The sequence below is a fragment of the Pongo pygmaeus genome, chromosome 7, assembly GCF_028885625.2.
Source record: "Pongo pygmaeus isolate AG05252 chromosome 7, NHGRI_mPonPyg2-v2.0_pri, whole genome shotgun sequence".
In the NCBI taxonomy this organism is placed as follows: domain Eukaryota; kingdom Metazoa; phylum Chordata; class Mammalia; order Primates; family Hominidae; genus Pongo; species Pongo pygmaeus.
The window spans coordinates 74,492,158-74,513,467 of record NC_072380.2 but is presented as its reverse complement, the minus strand read 5'-3'; the positions used below and the strand labels follow the sequence as shown (position 1 = coordinate 74,513,467).

General features: G+C 37.4%; 1 protein-coding gene across 4 annotated transcripts in view; it reads right to left on the bottom strand.

Moving 5' to 3' along the window:
* Window positions 1-21,310, bottom strand: part of NKAIN3 (sodium/potassium transporting ATPase interacting 3) — an 802,780-nt gene that overhangs the window by 517,108 nt on the left and 264,362 nt on the right. The window lies entirely within an intron of this gene.

The following is a 21,310-nucleotide window of genomic DNA, read 5'->3' as shown; positions in this document are numbered from 1 at the left end:
CACTAACTCCTCATCTAGCATTAGGTATATCTCCCAATGCAATCCCTCCCCACTCCCCCCACCCCACAACAGTCCCCAGAGTCTGATGTTCCCCTTCCTGTGTCCATGTGTTCTCATTGTTCAATTCCCACCTATGAGTGAGAATATGCAGTGTTTGGTTTTTTGTTCTTGTGATAGTTTACTGAGAATGATGATTTCCAATTTCATCCATGTCCCTACAAAGGACGTGAACTCATCCTTTTTTATGGCTGCATAGTATTCCATGGTGTATATGTGCCACATTTTCTTAATCCAGTCTATCATTGTTGGACATTTGGGTTGGTTCCAAGTCTTTGCTATTGTGAATAATGCCGCAATAAACATACGTGTGCACGTGTCTTTATAGCAGCATGATTTATAGTCCTTTGGGTATATACCCAGTAATGGGATGGCTGGGTCAAATGGAATTTCTAGTTCTAGATCCCTGAGGAATCGCCACACTGACTTCCACAATGGTTGAACTAGTTTACAGTCCCACCAACAGTGTAAAAGTGTTCCTATTTCTCCACATCCTCTCCAGCACCTGTTGTTTCCTGAATTTTTAATGATTGCCATTCTAACTGGTGTGAGATGGTATCTCATTGTGGTTTTGATTTGCATTTCTCTGATGGCCAGTGATGGTAAGCATTTTTTCATGTGTTTTTTGGCTGCATAAATGTCTTCTTCTGAGAAGTGTCTGTTCATGTCCTTTGCCCACTTTTTGATGGGGTTGTTTGTTTGTTTCTTGTAAATTTGTTTGAGTTCATGGTAGATTCTGGATATTAGCCCTTTGTTAGATGAGTAGGTTGCGAAAATTGTCTCCTATTTTGTAGGTTGCCTGTTCACTCTAATGGTAGTTTCTTTTACTGTGCAGAAGCTCTTTAGTTTAATGAGATCCCATTTGTCAATTTTGGCTTTTGTTGCCACTGCTTTTGGTGTTTTAGACATGAAGTCCTTGCCCATGCCTATGTCCTGAATGGTAATGCCTAGGTTTTCTTCTAGGGTTTTTATGGTTTTAGGTCTAACGTTTAAGTCTTTAATCCATCTTGAATTAATTTTTGTATAAGGTGTAAGGAAGGGATCCAGTTTCAGCTTTCTACATATGGCTAGCCAGTTTTCCCAGCACCATTTATTAAATAGGGAATCCTTTCCCCATTTCCTGTTTTTCTCAGGTTTGTCAAAGATCAGATAGTTTTAGATATGTGGCATTATTTCTGATGGCTCTGTTCTGTTCCATTGATCTATATCCCTGTTTTGGTACCGGAACCATGCTGTTTTGGTTACTGTAGCCTTGTAGTATAGTTTGAAGTCAGGTAGCGTGATGCCTCCAGCTTTGTTCTTTTGGCTTAGGATTGACTTGGCGATGCGGGCTCTTTTTTGGTTTCATATGAACTTGAAAGTAGTTTTTTCCAATTCTGTGAAGAAACTCATTGGTAGCTTGATGGGGATGGCATTGAATCTGTAAATTACCTTGGGCAGTATGGTCATTTTCATGATATTGATTCTTCCTACCCATGAGCATGGAATGTTCTTCCATTTGTTTGTATCCTCTTTTATTTCCTTGAGCAGTGGTTTGTAGTTCTCCTTGAAGAGGTCCTTCACATCCCTTGTAAGTTGGATTCCTAGGTATTTTATTCTCTTTGAAGCAATTGTGAATGGGAGTTCACTCACGATTTGGCTGTTTGTCTGTTATTGGTGTATAAGAATGCTTGTGATTTTTGCACATTGATTTTGTATCCTGAGACTTTGCTGAAGTTGCTTATCAGCTTAAGGAGATTTTGGACTGAGACAATGGGGTTTTCTAGATATACAATCATGTCATCTGCAAACAGGGACAATTTGACTTCCTCTTTTCCTAATTGAATACCCTTTATTTCCTTCTCCTGCCTAATTGCCCTGGCCAGAACTTCCAACACTATGTTGAATAGAAGTGGTGAGAGAGGGCATCCCTGTCTTGTGCCGGTTTTCAAAGGGAATGCTTCCAGTTTTTGCGCATTCAGTATAATATTGGCTGTGGGTTTGTCATAGATAGATCTTATTATTTTGAGATGCGTCCCATCAATACCTAATTTTTTGAGAGTTTTTAGCATGAAGGGTTGTTGAATTTTGTCAAAGGCCTTTTCTGCATCTATTGAGATAATCATGTGGTTTTTGTCTTTGGTTCTGTTTATATGCTGGATTACATTTATTGATTTGCGTATATTGAAGCAGCCTTGCGTCCCAGGGATGAAGCCCACTTGATCATGGTGGATAAGCTTTTGGATGTGCTGCTGGATTCGGTTTGCCAGTATTTTATTGAGGATTTTTGCATCAATGTTCATCAAGGATATTGGTCTAAAATTCTCTTTTCTGGTTTTGTCTCTGCCCGGCTTTGGTATCAGGATGATGCTGGCCTCATCAAATGAGTTAGGGAGGATTCCCTCTTTTTCTATTGATTGGAATAGTTTTAGAAGGAATGGTACCACTTCCTCCTTGTACCTCTGGTAGAATTCAGGTGTGAACCCATCTGGTCCTGGACTTTTTTTGGTTGGTAAGCTATTGATTATTGCCATAATTTCAGCTCCTGTTATTGGTCTATTCAGAGATTCAACTTCTTCCTGGTTTAGTCTTGGGAGGGTGTATGTGTTGAGGAATTCATCCATTTCTTCTAGATTTTCTAGTTTCTTTGCGTAGAGGTGTTTGTAGTATTCTCTGACGGTAGTTTGTATTTCTGTGGGATTGGTGGTGATATCCCCTTTATCATTTTTTATTGCATCTATTTGATTCTTCTCTCTTTTTTTCTTTATTAATCTTGCTAGCGGTCTATCGATTTTGTTGATCCTTTCAAAAAACCAGCTCCTGGATTCATTAATTTTTTGAAAGGTTTTTTGTGTCTCTATTTCCTTCAGTTCTGCTCTGATTTTAGTTATTTCTTGCCTTCTGCTAGCTTTTGAATGTGTTTGCTCTTGCTTTTCTAGTTCTTTTAATTGTGATGTTAGGGTGTCAATTTTGGATCTTTCCTGCTTTCTCTTATGGGCATTTAGTGCTATAAATTTCCCTCTACACACTGCTTTGAATGTGTCCCAGAGATTCTGGTATGTTGTGTCTTTGTTCTCATTGGTTTCAAAGAACATCTTTATTCCTGCCTTCATTTCGTTATGTACCCAGTAGTCATTCAGGAGGAGGTTGTTCAGTTTCCATGTAGTTGAGTGGTTTTGAGTGAGATTTTTAATCCTGAGTTCTAGCTTGATTGCACTGTGATCTGAGAGATAGTTTGTTATAATTTCTGTTCTTTTACAGTTACTGAGGAGAGCTTTACTTCCAAGTATGTGGTCAATTTTGGAATAGGTGTGGTGTTGTGCTGAAGAAAATGTATATTCTGTTGATTTGGGGTGGAGAGTTCTGTAGATGTCTATTAGGTCCGCTTGGTGCAGAGCTGAGTTCAATTCCTGGGTATCCTTGTTGACTTTCTGTCTCGTTGATCTGTCTAATGTTGACAGTGGGGTGTTAAAGTCTCCCATTATTAATGTGTGGGAGTCTAAGTCTCTTTGTAGGTCACTCAGGACTTGCTTTATGAATCTGGGTGCCCCTGTATTGGGTGCATATATATTTAGGATAGTTAGCTCTTCTTGTTGAATTGATCCCTTTACCATTATGTAATGGCCTTCTTTGTCTCTTTTGATCTTTGTTGCTTTAAAGTCTGTTTGATCAGAGACTAGGATTGCAACCCCTGCCTTTTTTTGTTTTCCATTTGCTTGGTAGATCTTCCTCCATCCTTTTATTTTGAGCCTATGTGAAACACAGAACTTTCAAGCACTGGTGCATGAGCCAGCAGAATCTCTCCAAAGGTCACTGGATTCAATCTCAGCCTGCATCTCTTTTTCCGTGTCCTTTCTGCCATCCCTTACTGTGTTGGTGGCCTTTGCAGTGGGGAGCCGAGTACAAGCATCACTTCTTTTACAGATTCCACAAGGAAAAGCTTTTAATCTGCCTAATAATTTCTTCCTATTGTGGGAGAGGGAAACAAGTTTGTAACAGAAAGGAAAAGAGAGTCATATAAATCATGGCTTCTTTATCTATTCTGTGATACCATTTTTTTTACAAAGAGAGAGAGAAAGAAATGATGGCAGCTTTGTGGTTTGCAATTAACAAAGTATAATTATAAGGCTTCTGGAAAGGTATAGCATTTAGCAAAAAGGCTGAGTCATGTATTTTCCAAAACAATGTAACAAATTTGGGAGTGTGTATTAATTTTAGGTACAGGATGAACAATTGTAGTATGAGGCACTGACTGGGAAGAATAGAATTGAACAACTATTGACAGGAAGAAAAATAAAATGATTCTCTTATTCAAATAATAAACATTTAATGAGCGCCTGCTGTGTGCAGAACTAGATAGTTGCTGAGGTACTGATTACGTTGTTCTAAGATAAGTCCTAGTAAATAACTCATAATCCACAAACAGCATTTTACACTTTGTTCACATTCCAGACTGGAATCGGAAATCTTCATCCATCTGGTTGTACTCATAACTTCCAAGATTGTTTCAATTTTGTATAGTGAAACTGACAGACATATAATAAAAATATTTTTTCTAACCACTCAAACACTTTGGAAAACAAAGGGAAATTATTCACACAGTATAAAATTATCTTTATTCAGAAGATCACATAGCAGCATGTTCACAATCAAAAACATTTTACATTAGCAATAAACAGCAGTCATTTATGCAAGAACTTCCCAGGGTTGGTAGATATTTTTATGGCTTCATTTTGCTGTAGTCAAAGAAATGGAAAAGATACTTTCAACCCATTATCAATTCTACATCAGGTGTCGAGAAATGCATAACATTAGAAAGAGAGGGAAAGAGGGATCTCCAATGTTCTCTGTAAAGGAGCAAATTCTGACTTGGTCACCTCAGACACTCTCTTTTAATTCCAAAGTCTAACCTTACAAAAGCAGTAAAAGTCTGGGTGTGGTGGCTCACGCCTGTAATCCCAGCACTTTGGGAGGCTGAGATGAGCAGAACACGAGGTCAGGAGTTCGAGACCAGCCTGGCCAATATGGTGAAACCCTGTCTCTACTAAAAATACAACAATTAGCAGGGTGTAGTGGTGTGTGCCTGTAGTCCCTGCTACTCGGGAGGCTGAGGCAAAAGAATAGCTTGAACCGGAGAGGTAGAGGTTGCAGAGAGCTGAGATCACACCACTGCACTCCAGCCTGGGTGACAGAATGAGACTCTGTCTCAAAAAAAAAAAAAAAAAGAAAAAGCAGAAAAAATAATAATTCACATGTCCTAAGTTGCACATGCACAAATTGCAAGTACCCATGCATTCTAAGGAAATGTAATCTTTGTTGCTGTTGTTTTAGGGGAGGGGTGTAGAATTACATCAGGCAATTTGCTTGTTTGAAATGGCATTTTGGAATTCGTAGTCTCTATTATAAATTAGAACATGACAGTAAGATGTATGGCAGGTGAAACAATGTCCCCCCCCCCAATATTCTCATACGGATCCCTGAAACCTGTAAATATATTATATGACAAAAGACTTTGCATATGTGATTAAGCTAAGGATCTTGTTATGGGGAGGTTATCCTGATTTATCCAGAAGTGTCCAATATAATCACATGAGTCCTTTAAAGCAGAGAATCTTTTTCAGCTGCAGTTAGAGGAAAATATGAGTATGTAGTAATGATCAGAGTGATGCAACACTATTGGCTTAAAAGATGGAGGAAGAGTGCCATATGTCAAAGAATATGGGTAGCCTCTTGAGGCTAGAAAAGGAAGGGAAACAGATTCTGCCTTAGAGTCACCATAAAAGAATCCAGCCCTGCCAGAGTCTTGATTTTAGCCCACTGAGAACTATATGGGACTTCTAAACTACAGACTTATAACATAAATTTGGTTATTTTAAGCCACCTATTGTGTGGTAATTTGTTGTAGCAGCAATGGGAAACTAATACATATAGGCCATCAGACAAAGATTCTTTGGTGCCAAATAAATAAATTCACAAAGCCATTTTGATTAAGATACCAATGATACTACTGGATATGGATCTATCAGTATTTGAAAAAAGATCAACAAAGTCAGATCATAGTGCTTGATTTCAACAACTATTTAGCAAGTCCCCAGTATGTAAAGGCATTCTATAGAGCAGGGGATATAAATGATTTTCAATGTTATACCTTAACAGTCATATAAAACCATGCTTCTATATTTATTATAAGATTATTATTGAGGACCTTATACATTATTTCACTCAATATCCCCTACATTATGTTCCTAATGAGAAAGTTTTCTCAAACTTTAGTACCAGGAGAAATTTTGCTTTGCATCATGAACTGTTGTACATATTCCTCTAAGGTTGTTTGAAGTATATAACTTTTTCCCATAATTTTTTTCTGAGTAGGAGCCAGAACAGTCTTGTTAGTTGCTTTTCAATACCTAGGGCTAGACACAAGGAATTCACCCCAAAATTATTTGTGAAGTGAATGAATTAATAACCAAATCTTAACTGATATATGTTTCACAGTGAAGTTTTGTGCATAGCCACAGTAATTGCCCTTATTGCTGTATTGACCTTATCGTTCACATAATTACATTTCTTGGTTCTTCCTTTAGCATTTGAATTTCTTTTTTACTACCTTTATTGCCTTTATCTAGTCTGATTTCAAAGGACTTAGCTTGTGGGGAGAAAATGCTTATTAACTACAATAAATGCAGAATGAAAACAGAGATTGAAGTGTTATAGGAACAAAAAGGAAGACCTGGCTAAAGTAACTGGCATTTTATTCCGGGAAGAAGAGCATTCAAAACTGAAAGAATGTCATTAACCTGGATAGCTTGTTTGAGAGACATTGAGAACCCTGGTGTTACTAGAGCAGAAAGAGAAGTAGTGAGGGAACAGTCTGGAAAGACAGTAATTATAACACTGTAAGGGACATTGACAGCTAAAGGAATTATAGCATCATGCTATAGGCAACACAGAGCTACTGAAGGGTTTTAAGAAGAATAACCTGAGTATTGCTGTGTTTCCTGAAAATGAAAACAGCAAAACTCTGATAATGAAATAATGGATGGTTTGGTTTTCCATTTATGGAAAACAGAGAAATCAATTTGATTGTTATTGCAACAATCCAGGAACAAATAAGAAGCAAAATATAGACAGCTAAGGGTGGACTCTATGGAATCTAGAGAAACAGAATCTACATGACATGACCAGTGATTAGATGTGAGGATTGGGATAGAAGGAAGAGGAAATGACTATGGGATGATGATATGATTAAAGGAATAGGAGTACAATAGGTGGAAGAGTCATTGGAGAGAAGGTAGTATAGCAGAATATCTCATATGTATTAAGGGACAGCAATTTTCCAGGTTTTGTTTCAGATATTTTATATTCATAGTTATTCTGCAAAGTAGGTTTTATAGCAGTGGTCCCCAACCACTATGGACTGGTTTTGTGGAAGACAATTTTTCCACAGACTGGTGGTAGGGGGACAGTTTCAGGATGAAACTGTTCTACCTCAGATTCAATAAGCATAGATTCTCATAAGGAGCATGCAACCCAGATCCCTTGCATGTGCAGTTCACAATACAGTTCACACTCCTATGAGAATCTGTTGTGGGAAGTCAGGGACCCCGAATGGAGGGACTTGCTGGAGCCATGGCAGAGGAATATAAATTGTGAAGATTTCATGGATATTTATCACTTCCCTAATAATACTCTTATAATTTCTTGCATCTGTCTTACTTTAATCTCTTAATCCTGTTATCTTCATAAACTGAGGATGTACATTACCTCAGGACCCTGTGATGATTATGTTAATTGTACAAATTGATTGTAAAACGTGTGTTGGAACAGTATGAAATCACTGCACCTTGAAAATGAACAGAATAACAGTGATTTTAGGGAACAACGGAAGACAACCATAAGGTCTGACTGCCTGCGGGGTTGGGCTAAAAGAGCCATATTTTTCTTCTTGCAGAGAGCCTATAAATGGACATGCAAGTAGAGGAGATATTGCTAAATTCTTTTCCTACCAGGGAATATAATGTTAAGACCCTAGGAAAAGAATTGCACCAGCATGGCACATGTATACATATGTAACTAACCTGCACATTGCACACATGTACCATAAAACCTAAAGTATAATAATAATAAGTAAAAAAAAAAAAAAAAAAACCAAAACAACAACAACAAAAAAGAAATTGAGACATAGTGTCTTATAGGATGGAATATTAGAATTGACTTAACCATTCTTTTATTGATTGCATTTTTCCTCTATTTTAAACAATGCTACAAAAAATATATTTCCATGTGCGAACTGGAAAAAAAATAAAAATAAAAATAAAATAAAATAAAATAAAAATTAAAAAAAAAAAAAAGAATTGCATTCCTGCGGGGAGGTCTATAAACGGCTGCTCTGGGAGTGTCTGTCCTATGCGGTTGAGATAAGGACTGAGATACGCCCTGGTCTCCTGCAGTACCCTCAGGCTTACTAGGATTGGGAAACCCCAGCCCTGGTAAATTTGAGGTCAGACAAGTTCTCTGCTCTCGAACCCTGTTTTCTGTTAAGATGTTTATCAAGACAATACGTGCACCGCTGAACATAGACCCTTATCAGGAGTTTCTGATTTCGCCTTGGTCCTGTTTCCTCAGAAGCATGTGATCTTTGCTTTGCCTTTTGCCCCTTGAAGCATGTGACCTACTCCCTGTTCGTACACCCTCTTCCCTTTTGAAATCCCTAATAAAAACTTGCTGGTTTTGCGGCTCAGGTGGGCATCACGGACCTACCGATATGTGATGTCACCCCTGGTGGCCCAACTATAAAATTCCTCTCTTTGTGGTCTTTCTCTTTATTTCTCAGACTGGCCAACACTTAGGGAAAATAGAAAGAACCTATGTTGAAATATTGGGGGGTGGGTTCCCCCGATAAGAATCCAGTGCCACTTCTGATCTGACAGGAGGCTGAGCTCCAGGTGGTAATGCTAGCCCACCACTCACCTCCTGCTGTGCAGCCAGGTTCCCAACAGGTCATGGACCAAACCAGTACCAGTCTGTGGCCCAGGGGTTGGGGACCTGTTTGGCAGTTTTCATTTTACAGATGCACAAGAAGTTCAAGCATGTTTTCCAAGGTCCTGTAGCAACTAAGAGCCAGAGATCTAACCCTGGTCCATCTGAAGACAAAGGCCATGCTCTTGTGTTATCTCCTCACAGTCCAATTGCACTTTGAACACATTGAATTTGGATGTCCAGAGGAACATCTGTGCCCATCAAGCTGCTACATATGTAAATGTGGAGCCTAGGAAAATAACTGGTATATACAATACAAATTTCAAATCATCTGAGGGTAGATAATGGTTGGAGAAGTGTCTGAGATCATACAGGGAGAACACATAGGGACAGAGAATACCAAGAATTCTACATTTAAAGTGCAGGTTAAGAAAAAGAAGGTCAGAAGTAGATACTGAGAAGAAGAAGGAGAAGGAGAAGGAGAGGAAGAAGGAGAAGAAGAAGAGATAAAAAGAGCAGTGTCATAGAAATTAAGTAGGGGAAGGAATGAATGGTTAACTCTGGAAAATTTCATGAGTGTGAGGGCTGGGAAAGGGGCCGCTGGATTTTGCAATAGGATATTCATTAGGGACTCTGAAAGAGCAGCATCATGTCAATTAGCAGGTACTGTTAGAAGCAGAAACAAGACAGTGGAGTTGAGTGGTAAGGAGTAGTGAAGATGTGAAGTCTATTCTTCATGACATTTAGCAACGACAGGAAGACTAGAGATAGAACAGAAGATGAAAGGGCAAGGAGAATCAAATATATACATATATATGTCAATAGGAGGGCTTGATTGAGTACAAGAAGGCAGTAGAGAGGGAGGAATGAATTTATGAGAAGAGACTTTTCTTCATTGTCTTGGCAGATTATATAGCAACAGTGCAAGGGATGAGTCATAAGTGCTAAGCTACCCCTTTGATGACCATCTGCTATGACAGCATGAGTTGCCACATGGTGGGCAGCTCTCTGGCACACCTAGAAAATTGGAAACACTTTAAATCTTTTTTTACTTAAACATAATCTCCAGCTAGGTTCTGTTGGTATTTAAAATGCATTCACTGAGAAAAATGTGGTATCCCAGACATGACTCATCACTTAGCATAGGTATATTGTTAGTAAATACCCAGGATAGTCACTGAAGCTTATGATTTTATTTTGCATGCATATAGTAGCACTGATTTGAATACTTATACACAGGAAATGTAAGCCCAGTGGCTTATGTTTGATACAAAAATGGATTTCAGCTTTTAAGTTGAGTAATCACTAAGCAAACATTTAGGGTACCATAGGAAGAATAATTGTGAAGATTGCAGGCTGTTTGGTCAAGCTTATGTCATACAGAATACACAACAGTTGTAATGCACATTTCTCGTAATGACTAGACACAGAGGATGGAGAGAGTAGAATATACTTTGACTCCATAGGAGGAACAACAAGAGCAACAACAGCTTTGGAATCAGCTGCAAACAGAAATGAGACGACCAAAAAGACATGAGTAAATAGAAAGCCTTGTAACTCAGGAGGAATTGAGAAAGCAAATGAAACATAGCAGAAGAATAGCAGCCCTGAAGAAAAAGTCCAAAAGGAACGAAATCAATGTTACATCCTAGATTATTCTGTTCCTAGAAGAGTGATTATTTTAAAAAAGAGAGGAGACAGACCTTAGAGGATTTAATAAGGTTATGAGGGTGGCAGTGAGTATGGGGCCCCCAGTAGCTACTCATGGATAGTGAGGGTGTGATTTCTTCCTTTATCTCCCATGTTTTCATATATTCAATATAATTTCATATTGTATTCACCAAATAATATTAGGAGATTTAGACATAATATGGTTACATTATAAATGATCTTTGCTTTTCCAAAATTCACAGCCCTATCCAGTGGAAATAAATAGCATAAATGGAATAACTAGAAAAAAAGGAACATGTATAAGAATATGTTTATGTGAATATAATTAGCATAACAAAGAATAATGGATATTTTCTCAATTTTTTTCTTTTGAGAAACTGAAATGTTGGCAAGGACGTTTGGCCTAGCAATCCCCGTTAAGATGGTGTGCATCATCCCTGAAGCTCTCTAGGTGAACATTGGGCCAGGATCATCACATAGACATAGAGAGTGGCAAGAGAATATCGTTTGACTCCATAAGAGGAACAAAATAAGAGCAACAAAAGCTTTGGAATCATTCCCCTCTTGGTGCCTTTGAGGCTTCTGCTTTCTCTGGTTCTCCATGACAACCTCCATCTTGGTCCTGGCAGTATCCTTGTCCCTTCCTGCCCAAACCCATTGCCCTCCACAATGGTGTCAAATACAGGCTATGCTTCAAGGTCCCATTAAGGTGTTGTCTCCTTGATGAAATTCTTCCCCACTGCTGAGTGGCTCTTTTCAGTCGGCCCACCCATTATGTACTACCACAGAGGTCGCATCTAATTGTCCTCCCTCCCTCCCTCCCTCCCTCCCTCCCTCTCTCTCTCTCTCTTTCTCTTTCTTTCTTTCTTTCTTTCTTTCTTTCTTTCTTTCTTTCTTTCTTTCTTTCTTTTTTTCTTTCTTTCTTTCTTTCTTTCTTTCTTCTATCTTTCCTTTCTTCCTTCTTATTTATTTCTTTAAAGAATAAAGTTCTATATATTTCTTGGTACTTAAACCCATTGAGTGATTTTCCTTGGTAATGGAAGACATGGTGTCATTATCTAAAACTTCCAACTGCCAAAAGAAATCTTGAAGAAAGCTGACAAGATTCAAGGAACACTGGTTACAGACAGAATATTTGGGTTCAAATAAATCCAGGCTCTGCCACTAGCTCATTCTGGCACTGAAACAGCACATTTAACTTCTCTGGGTCTCAGGTTGCCGGAATGCAAAATAGAGGGGTTGAGGATGATAGAAGTCTCTGGCATTCTGTGAATAGGACCCCCTGCAATCTTGCCCAGTGACAAGCAGTACTCACGCTCAGACCCATTTCAATGAAGAGGTTCACTGTAGTTGGTGTCAACCTTAAAATGCTAGGTCTGATCTTCCTCTTAAAATAAACAATCAGTTATTTCATTATAAGTTGCTTCAACCATGACCAGACATAATAAAAAGAAAGAATAATTGGTGAACTAAAAAATTGTTGTTGTGACAAGGACACAAAAAGAAAAAAAAGAAAGAGAGAAGAAAGAAAGAAACAAACAAACAAACAAACAAACCTGATCACAGCTTTCTTTTGCAGTACTTGTTTATTTCTGGTTTCAAGGTTTTATTAGTGGGATGGCCAAATCCTTAAAATATATGCTGCCTAAACTGTTAATAAATAAAGGGGGATACATAAGTCCTAATCTTGTCACTAATTAACCTTAATTAAAGCACCTATTTACAATGAGTTTCAACCCTTAGGAGATATGATGCTGTTTCCTTTGCCTCTTTATTTCCCTTCCATGGTGCCACATGAAACATAATTTTCCTCTGAATTGACACAAATAAAATTTAACTTTGTTCGGAGACCTTCGGTGAAATACTTCTCCAATAAATTTGAGATACCATGAGTATTGCAAAGTTGATTTTGGGAATCATTCAGTGGAATTCCCTCCTAGATAGGCAGCAAAAAGAACAGAAAATACAGTTACTATCTCCAGACCTTCAGTGAAATACCTCTCTAATAAATTTCAGATACCATGAGTACTGCAAAGTTGGTTTTGGGAATCATTCAATGGCATTCCATCCTAGAAAGGCAGCAAAAAGAACAGAAAGTACAGTTACTATCTCCAGAGTGTGATACTTGCAGCTAGCTTTTACCAAGGCCTTACCATGGGCAGGAAGTATCTTTTCACATTCACAGCAGTCTATGCCTAGTCCTCTTCCGCTATTACCTCCATCTGAGTTATGTGTAGACCAATCACATGGCACAATCTGACAACTACTATCCAACTCTGTATCAACAAGGAAACTCCTCACAGCATCAAAGAATATGAATTGATAAAAATGAGAGAATATGGACTAGAAAGGATTATAGTTGGAATCAACTTACACAGAAGGTGACCTTTGAGTCAGTCTTGATACTCTTATTAGATATAAATAAATGGTTTTAAGGGGGAAGGATATCTCAGAACAAAAAGGAATATTGTATGGCAAAGATCTTATCACAGTAATTATCATGCTTGTGATTTGGTTGCTCCATGTCAGTCCTCCCCATTACATTGTGAGATTGATGGGGTCTGAGCTGCTGTCTTGCTTATCTGATGGACTTGCTTCCCAAGTCCTACTATACAGCAATACAGGCTGAATAGAAAAAAAAAAAAAAAAGACATATATCCTCACTTGGTTGATTGGATTCTTGGTCCCAAATCTGTATTCAGCATGTATTCAGTGCCTCTGCCACGTAACTTTTCAGGTCTTCCCTAAAAAGGCAGAATGTTCATTACCATTCATTGACTTTGAACTTGGCAATGCAATTTCCTTTAGCCAATGGGATTATAGTAATTATGATCCAAGCAGAGGCTGAAAACATGCGTGCATTTGGTGGTAGAATGTGAGAACTGAGGAGGCAGTTATACAGGGTAATACAACTAAGGTGAAGCAATATGGTGCTGAATGTGTCAGAGAGGGTGGAGCTGAAGGTAGGGAATGAGGTGAAGAGAAAGCGGCTAAGAGGTAGTCTTAATAATCAAATTTAAAACCTTAAATTTCAACAGGGGGTCTGAGGAGAAGAGCAATTGCATTGAATAAAATAAACCAGAAACTAAGCATTATAAACAATAAAGCATTCTTCAGACCAATTCTTCCCTGCTCAACAAGTGTCACAGTCCACTATCTTCATGCCACTTTGTTTGACAAAACAACCAGGGATCTCATTTTACAATACGTTATATATCAATCTGGGCTAAATATTATTTTCAGTTCATCCAATCCAAAGGTTTGATGATTACCGTCTTCCTCATCTGTGATGTGATGGTGGTCTACAAACATAATCAATGTACATTTGTAAACACATGAGCACATGTGACATCTTTGTGAAAAAAGAAAGAAAGGAACTAAGCAGCAAGAGAGGGTTTGAATCCATGAAGGTTAGCCACCTTTCCCTTAACCACTCAGTCGCTTCAGTGGTAGGTGCCATCAGGCTTACTAATGTTAATCCTAAGATTTTTGTAGCTTATAAATCCAACCTGGCAATGCTGGAAACTCAGGATGCAGAAATTTAGAAACTTAATTCCCTGTGGCTTAGAACCCAGAGAGTGACTTCAAGGGCCTCAGAGTCAAGGTACCAACTGCACAGTGCAGGACTCCTGAGCTTCAGTGTCAGATTCAAATTTGGCACTCAGCATACTTTGGATCAGGGATGTTTTGGGTCACCTCTAGACACTTACGGTCTTTTCTTAACTGTAATTGGCCTCCTCTGACATAGAATAAAATTCTCTGGTGTGTCTCCATTGAAAATATGCCTGGAACCAAGTAAAAACTTGTAGGTAGGAAGGGAATAAGCAGGCCATTGTCCTCCTACTTAGTAAGAGTTTATTCTAAATTAAACTGTTTTCAATGCTATAAACGCCTCTAAGACTTCTGCTATGGGCTTGATAAAAAAAAAATAGGGTATACTTAGAAATCACTGTCCACATACATCATGTTCCACAGGACATTGCTTCAAGTATCATTGTTTCCATTGATAAGACAGTATATATCTTATCTTCTACTATTATTTTCAAGTCTACAACTGAGACAGACATCCTATGTTTATTTCATTTTCCATAATTTCCATTCTCTTTCCCTTAAATTCTGTATTTTTATAACTAAAAACCATTAAATTGTGCATTTTGATTGTTTTTTTCTAATAGCAATCAAAATATATGTCAAATACTTTTTAAATTTGTCAAGGTAAGAGCAAAACTTTAGCTGTAAAACAGAAGAAACAATGTCTTTTCCAGATTATCAACTCTTTCAATAGCAGCTGTATCATTAGGAAAATGTCTTTTTTTAAAAAAAAGAACTTGAACTTCAGTGCCTTCTTAATTGTGAACACTCATTAAGCATTCATAAATGACATTATTCTCTAAAGCTCACACTCATTAAGCAGAGCATAGCCTCTGTAGTTATTAAGACACTAGGGAATCACTGCACCAGTAATGAGGCAGGAAAATTGGAGGCCACATACTGAAATTAAAAATTCCTGCTAAGAAACTAATCGCACAAACAATACAGAAGAAATGAAACCTCTGCTACCAGAAAGAGGAGCTAAAGTTAGTCTAATCTACGCTAATCATGTTATACAACACGTTTTAGCTCCGTTTTGTTGAAAGTGGGTCTTCATAGCCTTTCAAAACCTTTCCCATATTCCCTGACACCATTGAAATCTACTCTTTATATTATCTCAATCATGAACTCTGTTGAATAAATGCATGCATGAATAAATAAATAAATGGATGATGAGCCTAGGCTTTGAACAAATGACACTAGGATGACTTCATATTGAACTTCTTGAAGCAGTTTTATGTGTTAACCAGAATCAATAAGGAAGATGGAGATCCGTGGAATTGCTTTTCCTATAGTACTGTTCCTTTCATAGGTGCTCTCTCAGTCTCTGATAATCCAGGAAGAACACACTGGATGAGCCTGGATACCCAGCACTTTTAACATCATTTAGATAAGACTAAAGGTGGAGACCAGAAACTCACGGGAGTTATAAAAGCATGCAACTTTTCCCCATAAGCCACAGTAAGAATCTTGGCTCCATCAGTTTTTCATGCTGATTGGAAGGCAATATAAAAGGGACCTCATTAATAATACACTTTTAGATAGCTTATTTCTTCTTGTGTGCATTTATAATTTTCTACCTTTCCTTTTATGCTTAGATATTATAAACAGTGAGCACATTATTACAGACTGTTAAATTAATAGGCCATGATGCACATCATTAAAAGATGTTAAATTAATAGGGCATGATGATCTTAATAAAGGTATCTAACTACAAATTACAATTACGCATAAAATGTGCCCAAAAACTCAGTGCAAATTTACTGTACTCAAAATCCCTTGCTTAGACCAATTCAGTGGGGACAAATTGTGGTGTGACTGTGCTGTGGCATAAGCACTGGCCTGGAGTCATCATAGCTGGGGCTCCATCACTGAAGAGCTTTCCAGTGGGAAAGAAAGAGCTTGAAAGTCAACTCACGAATTAACTTGTTAGCTATCTGACTTTGGGCAAGTTACCTAACCCCTGTGAATATCAGTTATCTTATCCAAAAGTTAGGACTCAATTCAGAGAGTTGTTGAAATATTAAATTAGGTAATGTGGACAAATGGCGTAGCACAGACTGAGGTAAGTCAGTAAATGATAGTTTAAAAATCTATGCTTTTCAATCAACTATCTATACTTTAGGTTTATTCTTTTTTTATTTATTAAAAATCTTTATTTTTGAATCCTCTGTTCCCATAAGAACATAAATTTTATATTATATTTATATTATATATATATATATAAAATATATATATATACTCTCTGTCTTATTGTTCCCCAAGAGCAGGCAGCAGGTCTACTTTTGTATTCTTCATAACACTTTAACCAAAAAAAATTTCTTGATAAAAAGCCAATTTTGCACTGAAGAGATGTGTGCAAAATAGATTGTGTAATTCTCAAACATGATGGCATTTTAGACATTTCATTCATATTCTGCACTCATTTATCAATTTATTTCTAGCTCTTGTCTATAGATTTTCTTTCCTTTTGATGGTATATTGACCATTTTTTCTGACTATATATCAATACTCTTATTCTAGTACTTTCAATTCCTCATTTAAATCTATTTTTAATTTTTAATTCAAAAACTATTTTATCAGAATTCATATAAACTACATGTAATTGGTCATGACATAGTTATAGCAAAACTGCAGTATGGCAAGCAAAGAGTGTGAACCACAGCTGCTGCAGCTAGATATGAAGATGGATAGTAAGAGACAGGAAATAACCACGCAACAATGGGCCTCTGATAATGTAGGGAGTGATTTTCAAGTAACCTTTAGAACAGACATTGTTCTTTCCCTCCCAAATTGCTACCACAAAAAAATTCAAAAGATCAGCAAATCCAGGAGTCATTTTTTTGAAAAAGCTAATAAGATTGATAGGCTGCTAGATAGACTAATAAAAAGAAAAGAAAGAAGATCCAATTAAATACAATTAGAAATCACTAAGGGGACATAAACACTGACCCTATAGAAATACAAACAACCATCAGAGACTACTATGAACACTTCTAGGCTTACAAACTAGAAAACCAAGAAGAAGTGGATAAATTCCTGGACACATAACACCCTCCTAAGACTGAACCAGAAAGAAATTGATTCCCTGAACCAAGAATGAGCTCCAAAATTGAATCAGTAATAAACACCAACCAAAAAAAGCCCAGGCCCAGAGAAACTCACAGCCGAGTTCTACCAGATGTACAAGGAAAAGCTGGTAGCATTGCTACTGAAACTATTCCAAAATATTGGGGACAGTGACTCCTCCTCAACTCATTCTGTGAGGTCAGCATCATCCTGAAACCAAAACCTGGCAGAGACACAACAAATAAAGAAAACTTCAGGGCAATATTCTTGATGCACATTGATGCAAAAATCCTCAAAATATTTGCAGACCAAATCCAGCAGCATATCAAAAAGATAATCCACCATGCTCAAGTAGGCTTTATCCCTGGGATGCAAGGTTGGTTCAACATATGCAAATCAGTAAATGTGATTCATCACGTAAACAGAACTAAAGACAAAAACCACATGATTATCTCAATAGATGCAGAAAATGCTTTCAATAAAATTCAACATTGTTTCATGTTAAAAATCCTCAATAAACGAGTTATTGAAGGAACATACCTCAAAATAATAGCCATCTATCACAAACCCACAGCCAGCACCATAATGAATTGGAAAAAGCTAGAAACATTTCCCTTGAAAACCAGCACAAGACAAGGATGCCCTTTCTAATCACTCCTATTCAACATAGTATTGGAAGCTGTGGCCAGAGCAATCAGGCAAGAGAAAGAAATAAAGGGCATCCAAATAGGAAACGAGGAAGTCAAACTATTCTGTTGGCAGACAACATGATTCTATCCAGAAAACCCTAGAGTCTCGACCCAAAAGCTCCTTCATCTAAAAAACAACTTCAGCAAAGTGTCAGGATACAAAATCAATGTTCAAAAATCACTAGCATTCCTATACACCAACAGACAAGCCAAGAGCCAAATCAGAAATCAATCCAATTCACAATTGCCACAAACAGAATAAAATACCTAGGACTACAGCTAATAACGGAGGCGAAAGATCTCAACACTGAGAATTACAAAACACTGATCAAAGAACTCAGAGATGGAGATGACACAAACAAATGAAGAAACATTCCATGCTCATGGATAGGAAGAATCAATATCACTAAAATGGCCATACTGCTCAAAGCAATTTACAGATTCAATGCTATTCTGTCAAATTACTGATGACATTCTTCACAGAACTAGAAAAAAAATTTTAAAAATTCATATGGAACCAAAAAAAAGTCTGAATAACCAAGGCAATCCTAAGCAAAAAGAACAAAGCTGGAGGCATCACATTAATTGACTTCAAATAATATTACAGGGCTATAGTAAACAAAACAACATGGTACTGGTATAAAAACAGACACATAGACCAGTGGAACAGAATAGAGAGACCAAATATAAGGCCAAACACCTAGAACCATCTGATTTTTGACAAAGGTGACAAAAACAAGCAATGAGGAAAGGAGTCCCTATTCAATAAATGGTTCTGGGATAACTGGCTAGCCATGTGGAGAAGGTTGAAATTGAACCCCTTCCTCAAGGTAGATAAAATACTTAAATGTAAAACCAAAAACTGTAAAAACCCTGGAAGATAACCTAGGCAGTACCATTCTTACATAGGAACTAGCAAAGACTTCATGACAAAGACACCAGAAGCAATCCCAACAAAAGCAAGCATTAACAAATGGGATCTAATTCAACTTAAGAGTTTAAGTTTAATTAAGTTAAAAATACTTAAGAAACCATCACAGACAACTTGCAGAATGGGAGAAGATTTTTACAAACTATGCATCTGACAAAGGTCTAAGATTCAGCATCTATAAGGAACTCAAACAAATTGCAGAGAAAAGGGAACACTTATATACTGTTGGTGGGAGTGTAAATTGGTTCAACGATTGTGGAAAGAAATGTGACAATTCTTCAAAGAGCTGAAAACAGAACTACCACTGGACCCAGCAATCTCATTACTGAACTTAAAATAAAAGTTTAAAAAAGACAAACTGCTATCAATTAAACTGCTGATAGTGTTTTTCTGTTATTCACATGCAGCTGCAAAAAAGCATAATTTCAAAATTGGTAGAAAATTGTATTGCTGACATTTTCACAATTTGCAAAGTAACAAGTAAGAACACTTGAATTAACTACTATAATAGAATAATAGTTGAAAGATATGTGTTCAGATCATAATTTGAGCAATTGCAGACAGAGTTGGGTACCACCTTGCATTTAGTATGTCAGTGCTGACATAAAGAAGAAAACAATTCAATAAGGTAGGACATAGGCAACAGATCTAGTATCCAGTAAGATAAGAAGAAAATTAGGACCAAAGAAGACTCACTGCACCCCAGAAATGTTGGTCCAGTAGAATTGAGGTGGGGCTTGGGCATCTATACTTACAAAGTTTCACAGATAATTCAGATGTACTATCAAGACCAAGTGTTCCCAAATTCTAACATTATACCTAGTAAAAAAAATACTGCACTCTACACTTGTGGAGAAAAGAAACTGTGCCACATTTTCCATTGAACACAATCGTGGATCACTAAGCTCTACTAAAATCCCTGATCCGGCTCTTTCTTCATTCTTTCCTTCTTAACTAAATCTCTTGAAAACATTTTCTACAACTGGCTATGTCCCCACTTCACCTGTCATTTTTGGCTCAAGTGATTGCAATCCAGCTTCTATACTCACAACTCTAAGGAAACTGTTCTCAGTAAGGTTATTGGTGATTCCTCAGTTGATAAATGTGATGGATAATTTTAGTTACCATTTTTCTTGACTTATCCTCTCAGGAACAACTGACATTACTGACCGCACCCTCTTTAAAACAGTCACATTTTTTCATCTCTTCTTTTGGTGTCTTTATGGGCTTCTCTTTTTCTTCTCACAGCTTGATATTCCCCAGGGTTCCATTCTCAGTCCTCCTTTCCCCATTCTCAAAACTCTCCCTTACTCATCAAGGATAGGCTGATGATACTGAGTAATTCTCTTTAACCTAGACTTTTATTTCCTACAGCTACTTAATTAAGACTTAATGTCCAAGCTGGAATTATTTCCATCATCTTCACCCTCCCACAGCAGGACACCTTCTTTTCCGCATCTATTTACATAATTTGTAATGCTTTTAAAATTTTATTCAGGCTACAGTGAATTGCTAATCTCTGGCTTTATCATTAACCCCTCAGAGGTCACTATTTGTGTTTGCCTCTATTAAGAAATAATTAAAGGAGAAAAGTCTAGAAGAAAAGGATAGCAAAGTCTTTCAAAAGATGATTCACATGTGGGGGCTAGTTTGAGAGGGCAAGGGAAGCTCTGACACTCAGTTACTTCTAATACATCTAACTTATGAATAGGTAGGAATCAACAAGTAATCTAGGCAAAATAACAATGGAGACCACATGGAGACAAAGGCCAGAACACTATCTGACCACTGGCCTATAGGATCTATTTGTAGTGTATCTGTAATTTGATGTGTCTAATAATGATGTAGAGAAAACCACACATTGCCAGTGGAGGTTATTAGAGGTCCATTTCTTAGGAAGAAGCACATTGAGATTTATAATACACATTTCTACACAACTTGGGAAGTTTGATGTGATAGTTTTTCTGGGCATTTACTATTTCTCCTTCCATATGACACAATAGGTAGGAAATATGTGAATACTCATAAACAGTAAACATTTACCGCTACTGAAGATGCTTGTCAATCAGTATTGGTTCTTACTAAGATGATCAGAAAATGAGCAAGGGCCTGGTGTTGAGAATCCATGTTTCAAGGGAACATTAGGTACTACTTATCGAGTGTTTGTTTGGTGCTGGCACTATACATGAATTTATCTCTTTTGATTCTCATAACATCCCTGAGAGAGAAGTATTATTATTTCATATTTACATTAAAGTTAATGTAATTGAGCTTCAGCAAGGTTAAATAACCTGTCCAACTTCAGACAACCAGTAATGATTCTAGGTCTGTTTTATTTCAAAGC